Raw genomic sequence first — 13867 nt, 5'->3', positions numbered from 1 at the left:
GAAGTATGCATGCATTTAATGCCTCAGTGGCTACTTAGCCCACTTACTTGTGATCAGAAATCTTTGTGAAATGACCTGAGTTGGAGTTAAAAAGTAATTTCTTGGGGCACCTGGGTGGCTCACTCTGTTAAACATCTGCCTTCGGCTCGGGTCATGATCCCAGGGTTCTGGGATGGAGCCCCGTATCAGGGTCTCTGCTCAGTGGAGAGCCTGCTTCTCCCTCTCCCTCTGCCTGCTGCACCCCCTGATTGTGCTCTCTGTCAAATAAATAAATAAAATCTTTAAGAAAAAAGAAGTAATTTCTTGCCAAACAAGCAAGTCTCAGTGAGATACATTCCCAAGTATATACCATGGTCTAGGTAAGACCAATCCCATGTTGGACCTTGTTTCTCCAGGTGAACTCAATGATAAAGGACAACTAGCTGGCAATTTAGTCAGCCAGGCAAGCTGAGATGACACATGGTACAATGCCTACATAATTATTTTGTACTTACCTCTATGGTACCTTTCCTCTGGCCCTCTCCAATTGCTTCACACCATTAAGTCTCACAATACTTATTGGAAGAAGTAATATCTTCTCTTTGTCTGGAAAGATAACAAGTGGAGTTACTAGAACATGAAGTTACATGATTTCACTGATGAGTTTGAAAATAGAACCAGAATGTAACTTGGGACCATGCCTCAAATAAATTAAGACATTGTTCTGGATCCAAAATGGCATCCATGGTATTCAGATCCTATAGCATCACATGCCTGAGGCTGATGCCACATATAGGGAATTTGTTGCCATAGATCAAATCCATTAATAGCAGGTTCTGAGTTTGAAACACAATATAAATTGAATTCATGTTTTGTCTCCCCACAGGAGCATGGGCACTTTAAGAAACAAATATTTGATTAATAATAAAACAAATGACATCATGGTCATATTATTTGAGGATAACTTAATGATATTCTTCAGAAATACAATGGAAATTGATGGCTGGAAAATTTCCTTATGGTTGGTAACATTTGTTTCAATATTCTGTTAGAAGAGAAAGAGAGGGATTATTCTCATGAGTGCTAACAATTGTTTAACATAAGCTTATCTTTTTTCCTAAGTCATGTGGTATTATAATATGGTCTTCTTCATTTAACAATAACTTTATGGAAAGATTAAATGCTCCATTTTGTTGCTAAGGTCATTCTACAATGCCCTTTGTTAAGTACAAGTTGTGACATAGCATTTACATATGTGCCCGTGTGCGTACTTGCATGCATACCTACATAAAATGGGCAGCTGAGGAAGGTTAAAAAAACATGATAGGGGCCCCTGGGTGCCTCAGTCATTAAGTGTCTGCCTTCGGCTCGGGTCATGATCCCAGCGTCCTGGGATCGAGCCCCGCATCGGGCTCCCTGCTCCGCGGGAATCTGCTGCTCCCTCTCCCACTCCCCCTGCTTGTGTTCCCTCTCTCGCTGTGTCTCTCTCTGTCAAATAAATAAAAAATCTGAGAAAAAAATAAAAAAACATGATAAATCACATACAAACTTTAATTCAGCTGTAGTTCAGAGAAGCAAACAACATACCATAGCAAAACATGTTGCATTCCTATCTGCACATTTATGTGAAGATGTTTGCTTAGTAAATATCCTCATAAAGACAAAGGATTAACACAGAGTTGATGCTGAAACCTCTCATTGTAACAAGAAGTAATACGTATCCACGGATACCTGAACCAATTGAAAACATTCAAAAAGCCCACTGATACTCTTAAGAGATGTGTTTATAATAAGATCTTAGATTTTATGTTTAATGTCTATTAAATTTTGGACTAAATTTTCTTGTTTTGTTAATCATAATGATAACTCAATCCAGATTTTTTAAAAGTAAGAGCCTCATGTTCACAAGAAATTTTAAAAATTATTTTAATTTCTTTTTCTTACTCCTGAAATGACAATAGCTAGTTTTATTTTCTAATTTTTTTTGTTAGAAGTATGAGAAGATAATAAATACTCTCAGACAAAATATAAAGGATAATATTCTGAGCTAGAAACAACAGAAAACAGAAGTAGATTTAAAGATACAATGAAACAGTTAAAATTTTACAATAGTAGGAGCTTCTAGCAAGTGTATTTTAAAGGAATATGAGTTAAGTATAAAAGACTATTATAAAAGTTGTATTTTAAAATGTCTGTTTTATAATGCACTGGAAATTACATCTTTTGCAAATATCTACACATATGATAAAAAAGAAATTTTGGATGTCCTCATAAAATTATACAAAAAGATAAACAATTCTACAAAATGATTTTTAAAGCTTATACAAAAATTTTGAAGACCACTGATTCAGTGTGTTACATTTTCACTGATTTCTAAATGATGCTTAAGCTTCAAGCTGTTCATAGATACAGAATATTTGATTGGGCATTTTTCTGTGTTAATTAGGCCCTGACACATGAGGAGTTCCCTATGCCTTTTTATCTCCCGTTCCAGTTCCATCAAGGAAAAACAAAACAAAACAAAAAGAGCCAGAGCCAGAGAGAGAGTGGGGAGTATGGCTAAAAGGTGATGGAGACATTTTGAAAGCAAACACGACCTTCCTCAGAGCATTACCATTCCAGGCAGTCACACTCTGCATATGTTACCAGCATTGCTTTGTTAGCATGGGGTAGCCCCACCGAATCTTTATTCAATGTCAGAACTCTGGGGCTCTTCCTCTGCTGGGTACTGCAGGCTCATAAACACCCAGAGAGCACTGGGAATGCAGGAAAGGCTCAGGCTACCAACTCACAATTTTCTTGTTGAATCCTGGCTTTGCCAACTTACTGGTTTCATAACCTTGCCCAATCACCATCCCATTTCCAAGACTGCTTTCTCATTTGTAAAATAGCAAGAGTGACACCTACCTCCAGGTCACCTGTGGGGAGTCAATGAGGTAAGGTAGATAAACACTAGGTAGGGCTCAATAACTATAGTTATATGATAACTATAATAATTTTTTTTAGAGATGGCAGAAATTAAAGCTTCAGCATCAATGTGAACGGAAGTTGAGATGAGTCCAACAAAGCGTGGAAACACTTATATTAAATTTGAGTTTGTATCTATACCTTGGCACATAGTAGTTGCTCAATAAATAGTAATTGAGTGAAAAATGAAATAATTCAGAGCGCCTGGGTGGGCGTCTGCCTTTGGCTCAGGTCATGATCCCGGGGTCCTGGGATCCAGCCCCATGTCAGGCTCCCTGCTAAGCAGGGAACCTGCTTCTCCCTCTCCCTCTGCCATTCCCCCTGCTTGTGCTCGCTCCTTCTCTCTCTGTCAAATAAATAAATAAAATCTTTAAAAATCTTTAAAAAAAAAAAGAAAAGAAAAATGAAATAATTCTTCTCCAATTTCAATTGATTTTTTTTCCTGACAGAGAGGCTTTCCCTCATCATCCTTATAAAAACTACAACCCTCCTTTCTTGACCTGTTTTAATCTCCTTTCCCCACATTATTTTACCGGCAGCACTTATAGTTACTTAACATACCCTTTACCTTATTTTTGTTGTTTATTATCTGTTCCTGTACTAGAAAGCTCATGAAAGCAAACATTTTTAGTCTTCTTTCTTAGTTGCTTTATCCAAAGAGCTAGAATATATCCTTGCACAGACTAAATGCTCAATAAATGTATAAATGAGTGAATTAAATGAGTGAGTAGGTACATAAACAAATAAATATAATTAACAATAATAACCAAAAAAAGTGAAAATATTAAGTATAAGACATCTGCAAGCTCACTTTTCTTCTACCTAGAGTATTCTTCCAATTGTTGGCTCTTTCAGATATGAAATCAACTTTTTCTTCCACTTAAAGATATCTCTTAGGCATCTTTGTATGATTGTACATGTACATCATTGAGCAATTTCCTAGAGCAGGTGATAAGGGATGGGGGCTAGTTTACAAGAAGAGTTAATTTAACTATGGGTTCATAAATCTGTTACAGCAAGTGAGAGTGGAGACACTATTGCATACAAGTGTAGGTAAGTGGGTAGGTGTGGTTTGGGGGGTAATTTCTTCTGAATACTTTATTTTTAATGATGAGGTAGAGAGCAAAATTGCACTTAAGAGTGATAAGAGTGTATGTGCTGGATGTTAAAAGAGAAAAGAAAAGGTATGACAGCATGGCACAAGTCCACTCAAATTATTAATTTAAAACAAATCAACTCACCCAACATACCTGTCTTTTTCTCCAGTGATGGTGTGCATGGGGACAGATGGACAGTAGATGGAGTGTTGTGTTTTTGTTTTTTTGTTTGTTTGTTTAATATTTTATTTATTTTGACAGAGAGAGAGACAGCAAGAGAGGGAACACAAGCAGGGGGAGTGGGAGAGGGAGAAGCAGGGTCCCCGCTGAGCAGGGAGCCCGATGCGGGGCTCGATCCCAGGACCCTGGGATCATGACCTGAGCTGAAGGCAGACGCTTAATGACTGAGCCACCCAGGCACCCCTGGAGTGTTGTTTTTAACTAGGGTCATGTTCAAACTATGAGTTTATGACAAACTGAGAGAAGAGCTAGAGCTCTGAGGGTGTATGCAAGTGGGTGAGTATAATGGCAGACTTAAAGAAGCATCTTAAAGAAGAAAGTGAGGGCACCAGGAGCGGAAAGGACAGTCAAAATATGATGGGGTTGAAGATTGAAAAATCTTGGTCAAGTGTCAGTGGATTGAAAATCTGGGTCAAGGAGTTGTTGGAATTGGAGTTTATAGGGAATGAGCTAGAAGGATGGAGATGATAACTGGAGATTTTAGAGTGTTTGCAGTCATTGACCAAAAGTATGCTGTGGGAGTACATGAGTGAAATAGGCGAGGAGAAAACAACTTTGAAGATAGAACCGAGGTCCTAGAAAGATTATCTGTGTATATTGTAGTTTCAAAGAATTATTTTAGGAATCATGTTGAAAAGAGTTACACTAAGCCAAGAGTTTGAAAATCTTAAGACAAGCCAGGGACGTGTCCCCAGGGAGTGGTAGATGACTTCCACTAGGAGAAGTAGTAGGAAGTATGGATATAATGTGAGACTCAAGTCCGTGAATGAGGAGCAAGAAATTCACCACCTCATCTTCAGTCCCAACTGGTATGGGAGACAAATAGCTATTACCTGAGAATGCCATATGGAAACTGGGGTTTCAGGAGTATCCCAGGTTTCAGTTAGCGCAAGAAGTTGGGGGGACATAAGTTACTGTTGATGACACTGAGCACAAGAGGATATAGTGGAAGTATCTCAAAGTGTTGGGAAGGAGTGAGAGATGGTCACAAAGGCAGTCTGTTTCCCTGAAACTAGAGGATCAAACTCTGAGGGTTAAGGGATGATCTGGAAATCTTGGTCTTCTTGAGATAACTGATATGAACAGAATTAAGGAGCACAGTGACTGAGTCATGATGGACTCAGTTGTGAGTGATAACAGGAGGAAGAGTTGTGTGTGCAGAATATGGACATGGAGGGGCGCCTGGGTGGCTCAGTTGGTTAAGCGACTGCCTTCGGCTCAGGTCATGATCCTGGAGTCCTGGGATCGAGTCCCACATTGGGCTCCCTGCTCGGCAGGGAGTCTGCTTCTCCCTCTGACCCTCCTCCCTCTCATGCTCTCTGTCTCTCATTCTCTCTCTCTCGCAAATAAATAAAATCTTAAAAAAAAAAACAAAAAAAAAACAATATGGACATGGAGGCATCTTGCTAAGATGGAGAGTTCTGGGCTCCCTCTAGACCCCTGCTCATAGAAAAATTCTGAAGTGAAGCCTCTTATTCCTAGCACCCAAAACAACTATTCAGCCTTGCAAGTGGCAACCTGCTGGAAAATGATACCGCTCTCTTTAACAAGTACATGATACTCTGTTGTGCAGAAATGCCATACAGCGGATTCATTCCTGTATGATGGAATATACCATTATTCAAGTTTCCTTCTTTTACAGCCCCGATTTCGTTACAAAGTATAATCTCTTTAGATGACTACTGCTCATCGCTTCTCGGCCTTTTGGCTAAGATCAAGTGTAGTATCTGTTCTTATCAGTTTAGATGACTACTGCTCAGTTTATCAACTGTGCAATTTATTTTTATAGGGACTTAAGAAGTTACAATGAGGCATAAATATAATAAAATGGCAAAACTGACAGATGGATAATATAACTTATTTTGCCACCTTGAGGAAAAGGTTGATTTATTAATGCTTTCTAAAAAAATATTAAGGCAGATAATTAGAAAATCTGGGCATCTCTAATTTGTTTTTTTCTGGTTAGAAAGTTAGAATAGCTAAATAATAACTATGGCAGCAACAGCACACAGAGTTTATTTGCTGAGTGTCCTCAGCGCTGAGCCATGACCTTGCAAGGGGCAGAGTGAGGAGAGAATAAGATGCCAAGGCTAGATCTGTACACTCTGAAGAAGGTTCTTGATTTGTTTCTTGGCTCAGAATTCAGGGCAAAAGAGAAAGGAAACTTATTCATGACCTGAAGGGGATTTTGAAATCAAGTTCATGGACACCAAATAACAATGACAAGTGGCTTTCTCATCCATTTAGACTCTAAGCACCTTAAACACTTTGGAGAGAACAATGAAAACATGCTGTGTTTCACTAAGCTGACAGTTCCTAGAAGCTCTTAGCTACAGAACAAGAAAGAAATTTTTGTATGGAATCAGGACAGAATCCTTAAAGAAGGACACTTAGGATTATTGGGAACCCTCCCTTTGAATGAGTATTTGAAGCCAGTAACCCTGGGAGTCAGAGTGACGTGTGGTACACAGTCAAGTTCATTTGGGGCAGGAAAACTTTATTTCTGAACTTTGGTATCATTACCAGTAAAATAGCAATACAAAAATCGTTTCTTGTACATGGCGCTGTTGTGAGGATTTAATGAGTTAGCATGTATGAAACATTTAGGATGGCTGGCATATATGTGAGTGATACATTACAGCTCTTCATGGGAAGGAGACACAATTTTGGAAGCTACAAAAATATGAATGGAAAATGAGGTATGAAAATAACTAAACTGGGAAAAATCACAAATTTACAAATTTTAAAATCTCCGAATACATAAAGTCAAAATCCAGAAAAGTAACAATATTTTAATTAGCTAACTTCCTATCATATTTCTGTAATGCTTTTTGTCCTACATTGCTTTCTGTGTTTTATGAAATTACCTTTTAATATTATGTTTAAAAATATTTCAGAGAACGTATAGAAAAGCAATTCTGTCTTTCCTTTTCCTCTAACATGGTTAATTGAAAATCTTTTTTATTGATAGTTTTGAAAAGTTTATTTCAGCTTTATAATTCATTATTGGTAGTGTTGTGCATTTTTAATATAAATTTGAGAAGATCTCTGGTGTGTTTCAATTTAATTTTTTGAAAGATTTTATTTATTATATGAGTGAGGTGGAGGAGGATCAGAGGGAGAGAATCTCAAGCAGACTCTGCACTGAGTGTGAAGCCCAACGTGGGGCTTGATCTCATGACCCTGAGATCATGACCTGAGCCAAAATCAAGAGACAGATACTTAACTGACTGAGCCACCCAGATGCCCCATGAGTTGAAATTTTAAAAATAATTTTCCCTAGAGTAGTTTCTCTCTCCTGTACTTCAGATCTTATTTCTCTTGCTTTATCAGTGCTGGACACCCTAGAACATGCCATCTCTCCATATAACCACTGGCCTGGCACCTGAGTCTGCATATGAAGTAAAAGGAGTTTCCTCAGAATTCATTACTATATTAAGATAATTAATAGTTACTGAACAACTTGTGGAAGTGGCCTGCAAACCACATAAATATATCTTCCTCAACGCAAACTAAATGTATCCCTGACTCAACATTCGATTAGTCAACTGTCAAAAACACTCAGGGCCAGTCTACCACACACTATTTGAGGAAGTCAGAGATTCTGGCTGTGTGTACCAGGAGCTTTTAGACACATCAAAATTATAAATATACACAATTCAATCATTCTTTGACTAAGTAAACATTTGCTTGAATTGTGGACCAAGAAGCATTAAGTTTGCTTCTGCATGTCTGTCTCCACAAATTCAGATATAGTGGTCCAATAAAAAAAGTAATCTTTTTTTACAATTAATTTATAATTAATTGTAAATTAATTTAAATTTACAATTATAATTACAATGTAATTGTAAAAAATTACAATTATAATTAATTGTAATTAATTTAAAATTAATTAATTTTACAATTAAGTTATAAGCATGTATTGGGGCACCTGGGTGGCTCAGTCGTTAAGCGTCTGCCTTCGGCTCAGAAGCCCGGCATCGAGCCCCGCACTGGGCTCCGTGCTCCGCGGGAAGCCTGCTTCTCCCTCTCTCACTCCTCCTGCTTGTGTTCCCTCTCTCGCTGTGTCTCTCTCTGACAAATAAATAAATAAAATCTTAAAAAAAAAGTATCAAAATTTTATTAGAGTTTTACTGCAAAGGAAAAGTCCTCTAAGAGATCAGTGCAAAGATTTCTGTCTTGGCAGAGGCAGTTATAAGAAAAGAGAGTGGTTGGTAATCATTTTTAGATGCCAAACAACAACAACAACAAAAATGGAAAAGATTTACGGTCAAAGAACTTTAGACTGTTGATGGAGCACTGACTGGATGAGCAGCCAACCTCCCAGAAGTTCTCAATCTTATTTAGGTCTTTTAGAAATTTGCTTAAAAAAATAAAATAAAAAGAAATATTCTTAAACATTTCATCTGTGATGCTAATTTCTTCCCAGAAAGATGTTGCAAATTATATAGCTCGAAAAATTCTATCCCAAACCATGTTTGGAGTAATTTTTCCTTTGGCACTGAAAAAGGTCAGCATTTGGATCTGGATTTGAGTTTCAGCCAAATATCTTCCTCAGGTAACGTAACCGCCAAGAGCTTCAGTTTGCTTATCAACTGAATGAGATTAACAACCTTGTATTTACCTGGGTTGTTGTGGAAATGGTGCTGGTTAATTTAAAAATAGCTAGCACAAAGTCTGGGACATTTTAAGTGCTCAATAAAGGCTATTTCTCTTCTTCCTTTTTGGGAATATGATGCAACTCATTTTCACTTTTTTGTATGCTCTCTATAGGAATAGACAAATATGCTTTCAAAAACAGTAAGTTTTGAATTGAATTATTTACTCTAGAAGCAGTTTTACAGTCTTAAATACAAAAGAAGAAAAAGAACAATATAAATCATTTGCTAGGTTATGGGCAAAAGAAAGTATGTGGAAACTGACCAAGACTGAATTTGTGAATCAGTTGAAATATAAATAAATGACAATAGTTTTATTTTTCCTGCAGGAAGATATACAATATGTTTAAATTTTATAAAGTATATTTTATATTGTATATCCCTTATGCAGTAGAAACAAGGAACTTTGTGTAAAGTTTACTATGCATAACAACTAACAGAATATTGAAAAAAATTGGTTATTGTAATTTATTATACTATTAAAATGAATTAAGCGTAATTAGACCACTTACAAACTGTACCTCACTTAATTCATGCAATGCCTCTGTGAGGATGATTTTACTGTTGTCACTGTAAGTTGTGAAAATGGAGGGTTCTCATTATATAGACATTCATCCAAGGCATTTGTCACATAATTAGAAAAGCATATAGGCAGCTTTCAAACCCAGAACATTCCTACTCCAAGCCATGTTCTCTCTCCAGCACCACATTGCCTTTCCTAGATGTTTTTTTGAGGATCGCTGTAACTTGATCAAGAAGATAAATTTTACGACGTTTATAATAAAAGCAAAGTTAGTCATTTCTTTTATAGTGACTCTCATTCACCTGTGGTGCCAAGAACAGTTCTAATTGAACTGTACCCAATTCCAGAGGGATGCTTACAAGGGATGCTTATAAGGTGAAAAGGCAAATATTTAACAATGTTTAGGGCTCTGGCCCTGGCTAGTCAGAATGAATGCAGACCTCAGTTCTGGAGCACTTTGTTGGAGGTCCCGAACTTTTGGGGATAACCTGGACAGGTATCCTGTCCTGCCGAAGCTTTCCTGGGAAGGACAGACCGGCACATGAGGGGTGTGAGGCAAGTCAGGAGACTCAGTTATGAGTTTGCTTTTCGTTTTTTTAGTCATAAATTGACAACCAGTATGGCCATACCTTTGAGTATTGGCAACATACCAGCCATAAATAGACTGTTCAAGAAAAATACCTTGGATGGAATTAGCAAAATTCTAATTATAGCTGCTTATCGATGGTGAGATTGTAAGTGACTTTTAGTTTCTCCTTTACGGTTTTAATTAATTCACTCAGCATGGATTTACTGAAAGCCTCCTATGGAGCATGCACCCCTGACCCCTGTATTTCAGAAGTCAATCAGACAAGGTGGTGTTCCAGTTTTTTTGTGTGTTGTTTTGTTTTTTTTCTGCTGTTTCTACATTTGTAATCAGAAAATGTTCAACAGAATTAAGGAATTTAAGTGTATCAAATAGTTGGGTGGTAAGATGAAGAGAGGGCCTGAGAAAAATTAATCCTGTGCTTAAAAGGTTACATTATATTTTATGAAAATATACGGCCAAAGCTGACAAGTTTGTATTTGTGGCCTCTGATACCACATCAAGTGACAGACAGAAGAGTTACCTTCTTAACATGAAAGGACTCTTAACATGAAAGTTAAGAGTCTGCTCTGGTCAAGATTGTTGTGAGAATTCTCACTGGATTTTAATAGAACATCAGGCTCTTTCTGTGTAGCTTCTTATTTCTAAATGAGTTTTGCTAGGGGAAAAACGATCAAGTCTGATTTTAGGAATTGGTGAAGATTTTCAGTACTGAGGGTTCAAATGCTGGCCTTCCCAGGTTCTTAGAACCTAGTTATTTGTTGTTTTCTTTTTTACTCAATATTGTTAGCGAGGAAGAAGGAGGGGAGGGAAATTGGAAGTAAGTCAGAGAGAGACTGCATGTCCTTAGACAAAGAGGAAATTTCACAAGACAAGCGAGTCTTGACGAACCATTTCCACGTGTGCTTGGGTCTAGTACCGTTCAGCCCAAATATTCAGAATCTGTCACGTCACACATATTTAAGCTCCTTATATTGATTAGCCTGCTTTATACTGACGGAAGGAATTCCATTAATTACATTTTTGTAAGGTGCTAACTGGAAAAAGAAAGAAAGAAAGAAGGTAGCTTTCTCTGGGCATGGAAATGTAAAGTGTTCCACATTCGTGGCTCCTGCTAATTGTAGAACCTGTTCTGCGAGGTTTCTATTTCTACCTCATGTATAGTGATGTCGCAATACTCTGTGGGAAAGGCACATTATGCTCCAGGATGTTGCTGAAAATAAATCTGGAGAATGGAAGACAGTCTTTAGTGGTACTTGGGTGTTATCTACATTGGCAATCTCAGAAGCCTTGCTCTGATAAACTGTTGTTTCAGCCAGGTCTTCTTTGGAGAAGGCTTTAAATCTTTATCTCTTCTGAGGAAAACAATACTTGGAATTCCTTTTTGTTCTCCATATTCGGACATACTTACCTTCATTTGTGTCTGGAATTGACCTCTTTCCCCGCCTCCATCTCCATGAGCCCCACCCGCTAAAGTACAGTAAAGTCATTTTTAAAACTTTTTAAGTAATAATGATTTTTCCACATAAAATTGAACTTGATGGCTCAAATTATAAAACAGATATAGAATGGACTTTCCTGGTGTGGGACTCTCTTTCCATATCTCCATGGAGCATAATTTGAAAACCTGGAATAATGGAAAGAGCACGTGACCAGGAGTAAGAATCAAAATCACTCGATTCCACTCAATAATTCAGCTCAATGTAACAGTTATTGAACATGTCAGTGTGCCAAGCACTACAAATGCTAAGGGAAAAAGGCACTCTAGAAACTGAACTTCAAGTGTAGGAAAAAGCAGATATAGGAAAAAGTGTAGTAAGGCATTGTAGATGCTTTGGCAGATTTCTAAACAAGGCCAGTGTTACTTGTCAACCACTCTGGGCCTTGTTTTCTATAAATTTGAAATACATAACTTGGAACAAACTACATATAGAATCTAACCTCTTTGAGGGGTGCCTGGGTGGCTCAATCGGTTAAGCATCTGACCCTTGATCTCAGCTCCAGGCCTCAATCTCAGGGTCATGAGTTCAAGCCCTGCACTGGGCTCCACACTAGGCATGGAGCCTACTTTTTTTAAAAAAAAAAAAAGAATCTAACCTCTTTGAGATGCATAACTTGACGATTCTGTCACTCTGTGCCATTGACTTTGGATCACAAGGAAAAGCCGTTGGAAATGGACATGAGGAAATAAATGGAAGTTCAAGGTGGCAGCATGTGTATCTTTGAAATTTAAAGTAAAGTATGTCATAGTCAGAGAGGCAGGAGTAAAAAAAATAAATACAATGTATAGTTGCTAAGGAACAGAAGTATGCAGTATCATCTTCAGCTTTTCCATAATATTCCTCCTACCTCCATGACTCATGTGAAAGCTGGCTTTACCCTGCTCACAAAAAGCCCTTCTCCAATGGAGGCCTCTCCTCCTGCCCCATCCCCAACCTAGTTTGACAGGACTGGGGGAAGAGTTGATAAACTGTACACACGGAGGGGTAAAAAGAACATAGGTGGTTTGTACTTCTTGTACAATGTGTACTTTGTGGGAAATAAATGTGCTCCATAATCCATTTCCACAGACAATTAGTGTTAACACTTTGGTAAATATTCTTTTGGACACTATGTATATAGAACTATCATATATCGGATTCATCTAGCTACTTATCATATATGCACAATATATAAACATTTATACTATATATACAATATATACTATAAATTTCTGTATCTTCATCTACATCTATATTTATAGTGACACATCCTTCTAAGTGAAATGGCTTTCCCTTTATACATGTTCATTTTTAAGGCATTTTCACTTTTACATTAAGGCAGTTTAATATGCTCCCTGTCCTCTTTACCATCACCTGGTCTCTGTCACCCTGCTCATTCTGAGCCTTCATTCCTTAGTCCTTCCACGTTAGTTCATGCCAAACCTTTCACCACCAATTACAATAAAATGACTAATGATTGCTTGTCACTTTCATGGCTTATAATATAATTTTTTTCAAGTCACTGATTCATGGAGTCCTTCAAAGATGCCTGCCTGTTCTTGAAGTTCTTATTCCCATTCTTCAGTCTTGAACTGGATGTCAGCTCAACCCCTTTTCTCATCCTTTGCTATCCAGAAAGGGGTCAAGTTCAGAGAATGCTTCTGGAAGAACAAAGTCGCTGAATTGAGGCTGTAAAGCATTTAGCCTCTCCATCTCACATTTCTATCATTTGGAGCCTGCTCTTTGGTCTATGGGGCAAAATGTGAGCCAGTGGGACAAATCTTGCTGATGACTCAGGGCAATGTGGTGGTTTATTTGATTGTGTTTTATTGGAATTTGAATGTGTTTAGATGGACTGAGCACTTAGTAGTTTAGAGTAAGGCTCAGCCTTTCCTACTGTATTTCTATTAGGCCACATGTGTACCTACCTACCTGAGATGACCTTGAGGTCACTTCCCTGGGTGCTTCTGCTTTGCTCTTTTTCTCAGGTCTTGGCATATGTAAAAACCCCTTCTTCTTTCCATGGCTACTTGATATATTTGTGTCAGGGTACTGTGCAAACCTCCTTGATGCTCAGCCGACTCTTCAGGTCTAGTCTAATTGCCTGAGTTCATAATTTGGGTTTGCGTCTTTTCTAAACTGGCTGTGCAGTGAGATACGGTCTTTCCAGCATCCCACTTCCCTTTCAGGCCCTCACTGCAAGCTTAGAGCCTCCTACTGTAAACCTGGGAGAAACTACCGGCTTGTCGTAATGATTGAGTCCATTGATAATGTTAATCACTTGGTATTTTCAAAATTACTTACTTTCTAAAATCTGGTCTTTGAGGAATAGTTTA

The 13867-nt window shown here is 37.9% G+C and overlaps 1 protein-coding gene and 1 non-coding gene across 3 annotated transcripts in view; both read left to right on the top strand.

The window, feature by feature from the left end:
- Positions 1-13867, top strand: part of ANO3 (anoctamin 3) — a 416780-nt gene that overhangs the window by 360209 nt on the left and 42704 nt on the right. The gene's annotated exons all lie outside the window — the stretch shown is intronic.
- On the top strand, positions 5972-6157 carry LOC123326343. The gene has a single exon (XR_006541047.1). It is a non-coding gene; the product is annotated as a U2 spliceosomal RNA (small nuclear RNA).

The sequence above is a fragment of the Neomonachus schauinslandi genome, chromosome 11 (assembly GCF_002201575.2).
Source record: "Neomonachus schauinslandi chromosome 11, ASM220157v2, whole genome shotgun sequence".
Classification (NCBI taxonomy): domain Eukaryota; kingdom Metazoa; phylum Chordata; class Mammalia; order Carnivora; family Phocidae; genus Neomonachus; species Neomonachus schauinslandi.
The sequence above is the reverse complement of the archived record's forward strand: the minus strand, read 5'-3'. Positions and strand labels throughout refer to the sequence as shown.